Source organism: Ornithodoros turicata, chromosome 4, assembly GCF_037126465.1.
Source record: "Ornithodoros turicata isolate Travis chromosome 4, ASM3712646v1, whole genome shotgun sequence".
In the NCBI taxonomy this organism is placed as follows: Eukaryota; Metazoa; Arthropoda; class Arachnida; order Ixodida; family Argasidae; genus Ornithodoros; species Ornithodoros turicata.
The window spans coordinates 21,546,585-21,554,127 of NC_088204.1; the positions used below are offsets into that span (position 1 = coordinate 21,546,585).

Consider the following 7,543-nt stretch of genomic DNA (forward strand, 5'->3'; position numbering starts at 1 on the left):
CAGCAATGAAAGATACCATATAGGGAGACGATTTCTAAGGGTTGTTTTCAGTCACTGTTGGCTGCGCGCATGATCACATCTCAGGATGGAGCCCTACACGAAGGCTGCGCCTTTACTTCCTTGGCCTTATCTGAAGCCCTATTTCGAATGCGTTGCCAAAACAGAGAAAAGGCTATCGTGGTGTCTGTTCTTTATTCCGAGTACGAAAGTATATTGTGAGTATCTTAATTACTTTTTCAAGTATTTAGTATTTTACTCTAAATACTTTTATTCGTAAGTAATTTGTACTGTATTGCAAATACATTTTCGCTGATGTACTCTGTATCTCATTTCAAATACTTTTTGCGGTATTTTGTACATGTCTGGATAACAGCACGCCTATCTCACCTACGGAACGACAAAACCGTCGGCGCTGTTTACTAGAGTCGCGTTGAGAAGGGGTACCAAAGCGTTAAAAGCGTCTCTTGCGGATCTTCCTAATCTTCCATCTCCCCCGTGCGCAAGCACGTCCAATGCGCGAGTAAATACGGTAGCTCGCGGTAAGTGCCAGCGGAACCCTTCGCACGGCGTCGTGGAACACTGTTTGAGCACCCCTGCCATAGATTACTAAAACACGTTGGAAGGGAGTAGGGTTGCCACCAGGCTGGTATTATACCGGCACGGCCGGTTATTTGCTCGCTCTGCCGGTTGCCGGTAGGAAGGTGATACCGGCAGCCTTTTGCCGGTATTTTTGGCTCAGGGTCTTTCATAGGGGCATTTACGGGGTTTTCTCTTCAACATTCCAAGACAGCTCGAATAAATCTGGAGCACAGACCCAACTCTGCAGTCACCAGTCGTTTTCTTAGTTATTCATTATTATTATTATCATTGTTATTCACTAAGTCTTGTGAGCGGTGGTTGTGCAAAGCTGTTGGTGGTTGTGTCGAGCCAGCGAGAACTTAGGGCGCATACAGCCATCATGAGATCTACGGCTGCAAAGAAGGGTTTGTCTGTTCGATGAGTTTTTCGAAGTAAGTGGCAGTCCAATCCGGTTGCTCCAATACGATCCAGTGTAGCGTTCATGCTTGTTTATAGCAATTTCTAGCATAAATGATCCAGCCACACACAGGAACATATGTTTCTTCGTAGTATCTTGAGCGAGCACGCTCGCTCTTTCTCTCTCTCTGTGCTCGTCCACCCCTCACCCACTTCCCCTTTCCCGCGAGCCGTTCCTTTTTTCCCTCTATTCCACCTCCTCTCCCTCAGCCGGTATTTTTCACTACGAAAGGTGGCAACCCTAGTTATTTGCTCGCTCTTGCCTACACTGTTAAAACAGAACTTCACCACATAGCACGCTCCTAACCAACCATCATACTGAATGATATCATTCTGTGTCATGATTTGTTCAAAACAGGGGGGAGGCGCGATGATATCATTCGGTATGATGGTTGGTTAAGAGCGTGCTATGTGGTGAAGTTCTGTTTTAACAGTGTACGAATAAGCAGTTGTGAAAAAGGTCCATTATACACTGCACTGCAGAGATCACCACGTACTTGTGTTCGTGCATTCCGTGCAATATTATTCCGGGGAAAAGTTCCTCTCTTGGACAGTTGAGTCCCCACATTTCCGCTACAAGCGAGTCGCTAACCACGATGCCACAAATGGAAGCGGGCGGTAGCTTCCAGTGGATGAGGAAACGCCATGAATTCGAGGTACCTTCATTGGATCGGCCTATAGTGGTGTAGGCAGATAGGGTCTCGGTGGTTCAATCCCCCCCCCCCCCCTGGAAATTGTACGTTTAGCAGTGCATTTGGGAGAGGGAAAGCAAGTGTGAAATCCTCTTCCCCCATGCAAAGTTCCCGTAGAATATTATTAATTCCTGGCTTTACGTCACAAGAACCTGTGGCGGCCCGTAGACCATGATGAATATGTGCTTCAGCTGCTGCGCGCAACAACGCTTGCCAGTTCTACCGGCATCGTCCTAGCATGAGGCCACGAACATCTTCCCGCTGGGACATTCCATCGCCGCCGGTGAGGACTCATCTAGAGGAACACCGCGCCCCTCCCGAAATTGTTTTACTGGCTACGGTATTGTCCTGACCCGTCGTTGCATGAGCAACAACAACAATAACATAGATGAATGGATGATGATGTGGGATGTGTGTGCATGAGCAAACTTGGACATGTGTATTGGGTCTTCTTGTGTAAAGTGGAACGAGCCATTGCCAAGAAACAGCACATAATGCTCCCGGGTTACAGATGCAAAGTTGTACTGGTGAGCATGTACGTATGTATTACAATTCAATGTAACCGGGCGTTCCCGATGTTGTACTGTCATCGAGTCCAAATAAAGTGTTGCGCACAGTGCTATACCGCTCGTCTGGGGTCAGTCCTTTCATGTTTTTGTTCCATCGCTCTCTTCCGATTTCATCCATAAAATTCGAGGATCACTTCCGTATGCTAGTTCCGTTATTTAACCTCCGAATTTTCACGAAATTGAAAACTCCGATGTTTGTCAAGTCAAAACTCCGGAACACTCGGAATGATCGTTCCCATAATGGTCATATTGCACCAGCAGTATTTCGACCTCTGTATCGCACGAAGTCCCATTACCATATAGAGGAGGCGCTATATGACGTGGCATGTGACGTCGCCATTCTGACGATGTTATTAGTGTGGAGAGGCAGGTTCCAGCTTCTGTGTCGTGTTTTATTTCGCGTGTGGAGTAAATATCTTTCCCTTTTTTTCTTTCTTTTTTCGCGTGAATTCACGCTAAATGTAGTTCTCGTAGTATCACGCTAGTTCTAAATGTAAGCGGCGCGCAATAAACACTATTTCGCAAACAAGACTTCCCGGAATTATGATCGCAAATCCTCTTTCACAGGCGCGATGCGGCTTGGAGTTTGCTCTAAATAAAGCCTTAATTCAATGTTAACGAGCGAATTTCTGATGCATCTCCTCCTGCTGCTGCTTCTGGGTTACTTTTCGTCCTGTGCTATTCCCTCCAACACCGTAAATAGCTCCCGTACAAAATAACTTCTGTGCTTAACGATGGATTTTGATAAAAAGTAACGCAGCGTGCGAAGGACAGAGGTTGTTATCATAGGGTGTGTACATGCATTAAAGATGGCATGGTGATTTATTGACCGTGTGATCTGTAGAAGTAACAATTAATAATAGTAATACAGTGAACCCTCGTTACTATGACTCCCGATAATCTGACATACGCGCTTTACGACCATACTCCTGGGGAACAATTTAGCGAAACCTCTGCAAATGTCCCCCGTTAATATGACAATTCCGCATTATGACCAAAATTTTCGGGAACGACCATGGTCATAATAACGAGGGTTCACTGTAAAAGGAAAGAAGGAAACATGTCAGAGGAGAAAGAATACTGTCACATATCTCTTTACTCCCCACCCCAGATAATCGGATTTCTCACTGATTTCCCCATATCTATTCTACCGCGACTTATGGCTACTCGCCCACTTGCGTTTAGGGTAACTGTGGGAAGCCACACGTAGAACCTTGTATTTCAGGGATAAACTCGGAAAACCCGTTTTTACACTCGATTCCCATCATCGTCAATTCGTGTAAAACCCGAAGTAAACAACAAAAAGCACAACTCGACAGAGTACAAATTCAGCCACCCTTGCGGGCACTGGAGAAGGCTGAACACTTCCCATTCACCACTCCAGCATTCATCACTGCAGTCCACTCACCACTGCAGCATATCGTGTTCATCTGAGGTGCGAGAAGCGCTTCTATTAGATTTTCCAGCCGAAAATCCTCTCTTTCATGTGATATCGCTCGATTACCCTGTTTTGCGGCTTCTAACATAAAACCCGATTTGTACCTTGATGCTTTTATCAAGCACTCCTCAGGAACCACAGTGCACAACTTTTTTTCACTGTGCAGTGCATTGTCACTGCCACGGTCAAATTTACAAAAACACTATACGAGAAGGCAGCCGTCGACCAGACCAGACCTAATCGCGTGACGTCAGCGGACCCCTGCAGGGACCGCCAACGTCACGGAGCGGTCTACTGACTTCCCTCGTCCACGTCCACTCTCTTTGAAGGAGTGGAGGTCTTCTATACAGAGTATAACAACCGGTATAATAATCCGGGATAATGCCTCAGTGAAGCAGCCATCCGTTGCTTTTTGGCATATCCCTTCAAGCTATGTACGCAAGAGTGTGCGCAGGTCACAGTCCTCAGAGGACCCTTTCGCGCGCTACACGCCAGCTGCGCTAGTCCTTCCTTCGCAAGGGCTCAGGCTACTTGTTGCACAACACGTAGGACCTTCGGAAGGAATCATCGGAACTCCCAGCGCCCTACAGGATTACGAGACGGCCAGAGGCGGAGGAAGAAGAAGAACAACAACATTCCGGGTGTGCGCATCAGCTATGGCGCAGCCCGCCATACATCAGCAGCAGCAGCCGAGGTAAACCATAACCGAAGCAGACGACAGAGCGGTAGAGCGGTGTCCCTCAAAGTTCCCATGCTGCTTTGCGCCGCGAGCTTGGTGGCGCGCGCGCACCTTTTAAAATCGTCTATTACGCTCATGCTTTTTATTTAGAAAATTAAAATCGAAAGCAACGGGACGGCGGCAAAACTACATTGCATGCGCCTGACACTGGGTCTGAAGCAGAAGAAAAGTCGCCTACATGTCGGCTACGTAGCTGTCAGGAGGCAGCAAATGAATCCTTGACCACTGATGCTTGATGAACTTTGGGATACTTTAAAACCGATAAAACCCCCGTGCCGGGGAACAAGTCAAAAAGACGACACAACACACGGGCACAGACTGACGAACAAGGATTTATTATTGTCAAACCTGCTTTATATCCTGAACCAACAACGCCCTCTTCCGCAAGGTTCCCAATCACACCCTCAGCATGCCTAGTGACTTTATCTTTGTCAAAAGCACAAGACGTCTTTTTGACTTAATTGTTCCCCGTTATGGGGGTTTTATCGCTTTTAAAGTATGCTACACCGAGCAGCCCAATTTTTAACCATTTTCAAACTTTGGCATTATTTCCCGCCAGACGTCGCCCGGAGTTTTGCCGCAGAGCCGTGTATAAAAGCGAGAGTGTGGTCATTAATGGGACCTGCCTATACCTGGAGCTCCACCCACTCTTTGAGGTTTGTGGCCAGTCACCGGTCGAAATACACTTCGGTACTACAACAGGCCATCCAAAGTTGCCGGCTGTGCTGTCTGGGGTTTTTCCTGGGTTTTCCTCAGACGCTTTCAGACATATGTCGGCACAGTTCCCTTAGAAGTCGGCCCAGGACGCACATTCTCCCAGGGCGTGAGTCGTGACGTTGCCCACATACGTGGGGCCGACAACGGCAAGCCCTATCACCACCACCACTACCACAACCACCACCATCCAAAGTTATACTTCGCCCCTATTTACTGGGTACTACCATATTGGGGTGACTGGATTGGTTTGGATTGGAACGGATATCCCTGGTGACATACCAAAACAACTGATTTTGAGGCCACTTTTATCGACACCATCTGGATGGAGAGAGGCATGTCGGGTAGACGGAGAACTGTAGAAAAATGGTTGCTGGCGGAACTGATTGGCCGGGAGAGCGGCATAACCACTTCTTCTTACACATACGGCGAAACCTACATGAGAAAGTGCCGGCACAGTTCCCTTAGAAGTCAGCCCAGGACGCACATTCCCCCAGGGCGTCAGTCGTGACGTTGCCCACTTCTGCGAGCCCGACCCGAGCCCTGCGAGGCCGACAACGGCGAGCCCTTTCACCATCACCACACCCCCACCACCATCTTACACATACGGCTGACAGTAGGAATTTTTAATCGCGTAACATAAGAAGATAGGGTCAGAAATGGGCAATATGTATACATAAATAAAATTCGTTGATACTATGGATAATTTTACGTATCAGTGGCTTTTTTCCTGCCATTTTGTTAAGATCGCGGTCTTCACTAGGCATAATGTCAGCGACAAAGCATATTATTTTCGCGTAGATAATGATGTCGCAGCGAAAGTTGAAACTGATTTTGCAGGTAGCCTCCAAGGGGGTAGATACTCAGAATGAAATAGAGGCAGTTTATGAAAACAAAATTTCCGTTCCGAGCAACAGGAAAGTACAGACCCATCATTAAACGTACGTCACTCACTGCTCAGCAAGATTTTAGATAGAATAACGGAGAACTGATTCAATGATAGATAAACAGAAGGCTGCATCTAAATAAGTATAAGGATGATGTGTCTAGTATCGCACTACACGAGGTAAAAGAATCCCATAATGTAGCAAGAAGAGCAACTGAAAGGAAACAAACCATAATTTGCGCGATGGTGAGGTAAACATTAGGTTGAGTTATTGATTCCAAGGCGATATTCGTTTCGATCCAAGTGAGGCAAAATCGTGGAGGAGGTTGACACACCATGAATAATTTTGCGTGAAGGTATATTTTAATTTTTTTAGTTAACCATGCTGCAAGCCAAACCTTTGACCCAAGCAGGAGAAGCTTTACACAACACACACACAAAGAAAAAAAAGGGAAAAGGAAGAAATGCACTGTACCACCATAGAAACGATGTGCTGAGGTCACAACCCATACCAAACCGCATAACAAATTATTACAGCCGTGCTATACTTAAGCACCTATAACTACGCAACACCTCTATTCGTGTTCAATGAGCAATGAAATAAAAAAGCAACAAAAACCAGAAAGGAACAGAGAAAGAAGGAAAAAAAGCCTAACAAACAGAAAGAGAGACAAAAAAAAAAAAAAAAAAACAGTCGCAAGGCACTACTACCTGATCCTCACTTTTGTAATATATAGAGATGAAGGTGTACTTCACGTGCGACACCACGTGGCTCTAAGGCATGGGGGGGAGGGGGGAATGACGTTCAATAACAGAAAAGAAGAAAAGAGTGTGGTCAGCTTGCTAAGGCATAGCGGAAGCACTATTACAGTAATGAAAACAGTGTTCCCTGTAGCAATTTATTTTCCGTTGTATTTGGATGCAATATGGTGAAGCTGAGTGTTGAAGACCTAACTACATTAAATTATGAAGTGGGACTGCCATTCTACGAAAATAAATTACGTTCACGTAGCGTTCTCCTTTGTTGTCCAACCCCCCCCCCCCTCTTTCCTCCCGATATCTCCAATACAAGTTCATGTCAAAACGAAAACGAAACTCACCCTCAACGCTGCCGAAGACAAAGCCGCTTCAATTGTTTCAGCACCGCAATAGGTACTTCGCGTCACTTTTCTGTCAATAGCGACCCTTGTCTCGATTTCAACCTCCGTTATCCAATCTCTGCTTCTTTTCATCTGTCGCAGACGACAGAGATACGTACTGACCACACGCGTGGGGGTGGCGCCGCAGCCGAGAAGTGCGCCGCTCAACGTGCTCAAGGAAGCACGTGTATGGGAGAAAACGTGATTCGGCATGACGCGAGGAAAGCTTAGATAATCGCGCACACAACTCTGTCGTCTGTTACGTAAATGTCAAGGGCATAACAACAACCTGCAACGTTTCTGTTCATTTTCTTCTTCTTTTTTTTTTTGT

At 46.4% G+C, this 7,543-nt stretch overlaps 1 protein-coding gene across 1 annotated transcript in view; it reads right to left on the reverse strand.

Moving 5' to 3' along the window:
* The window catches only part of LOC135392793 (nuclear factor interleukin-3-regulated protein-like), a 59,523-nt gene extending 52,249 nt beyond the window's left edge, over window positions 1–7,274 (reverse strand). The window contains exon 1 of the mRNA XM_064623510.1: window positions 7,174–7,274. The gene's annotated coding sequence lies outside the window, so the exon portion shown is untranslated. The remainder of the gene's footprint in view (window positions 1–7,173) is intronic.
* Between the last annotated feature and the right edge of the window lie 269 nt (window positions 7,275–7,543).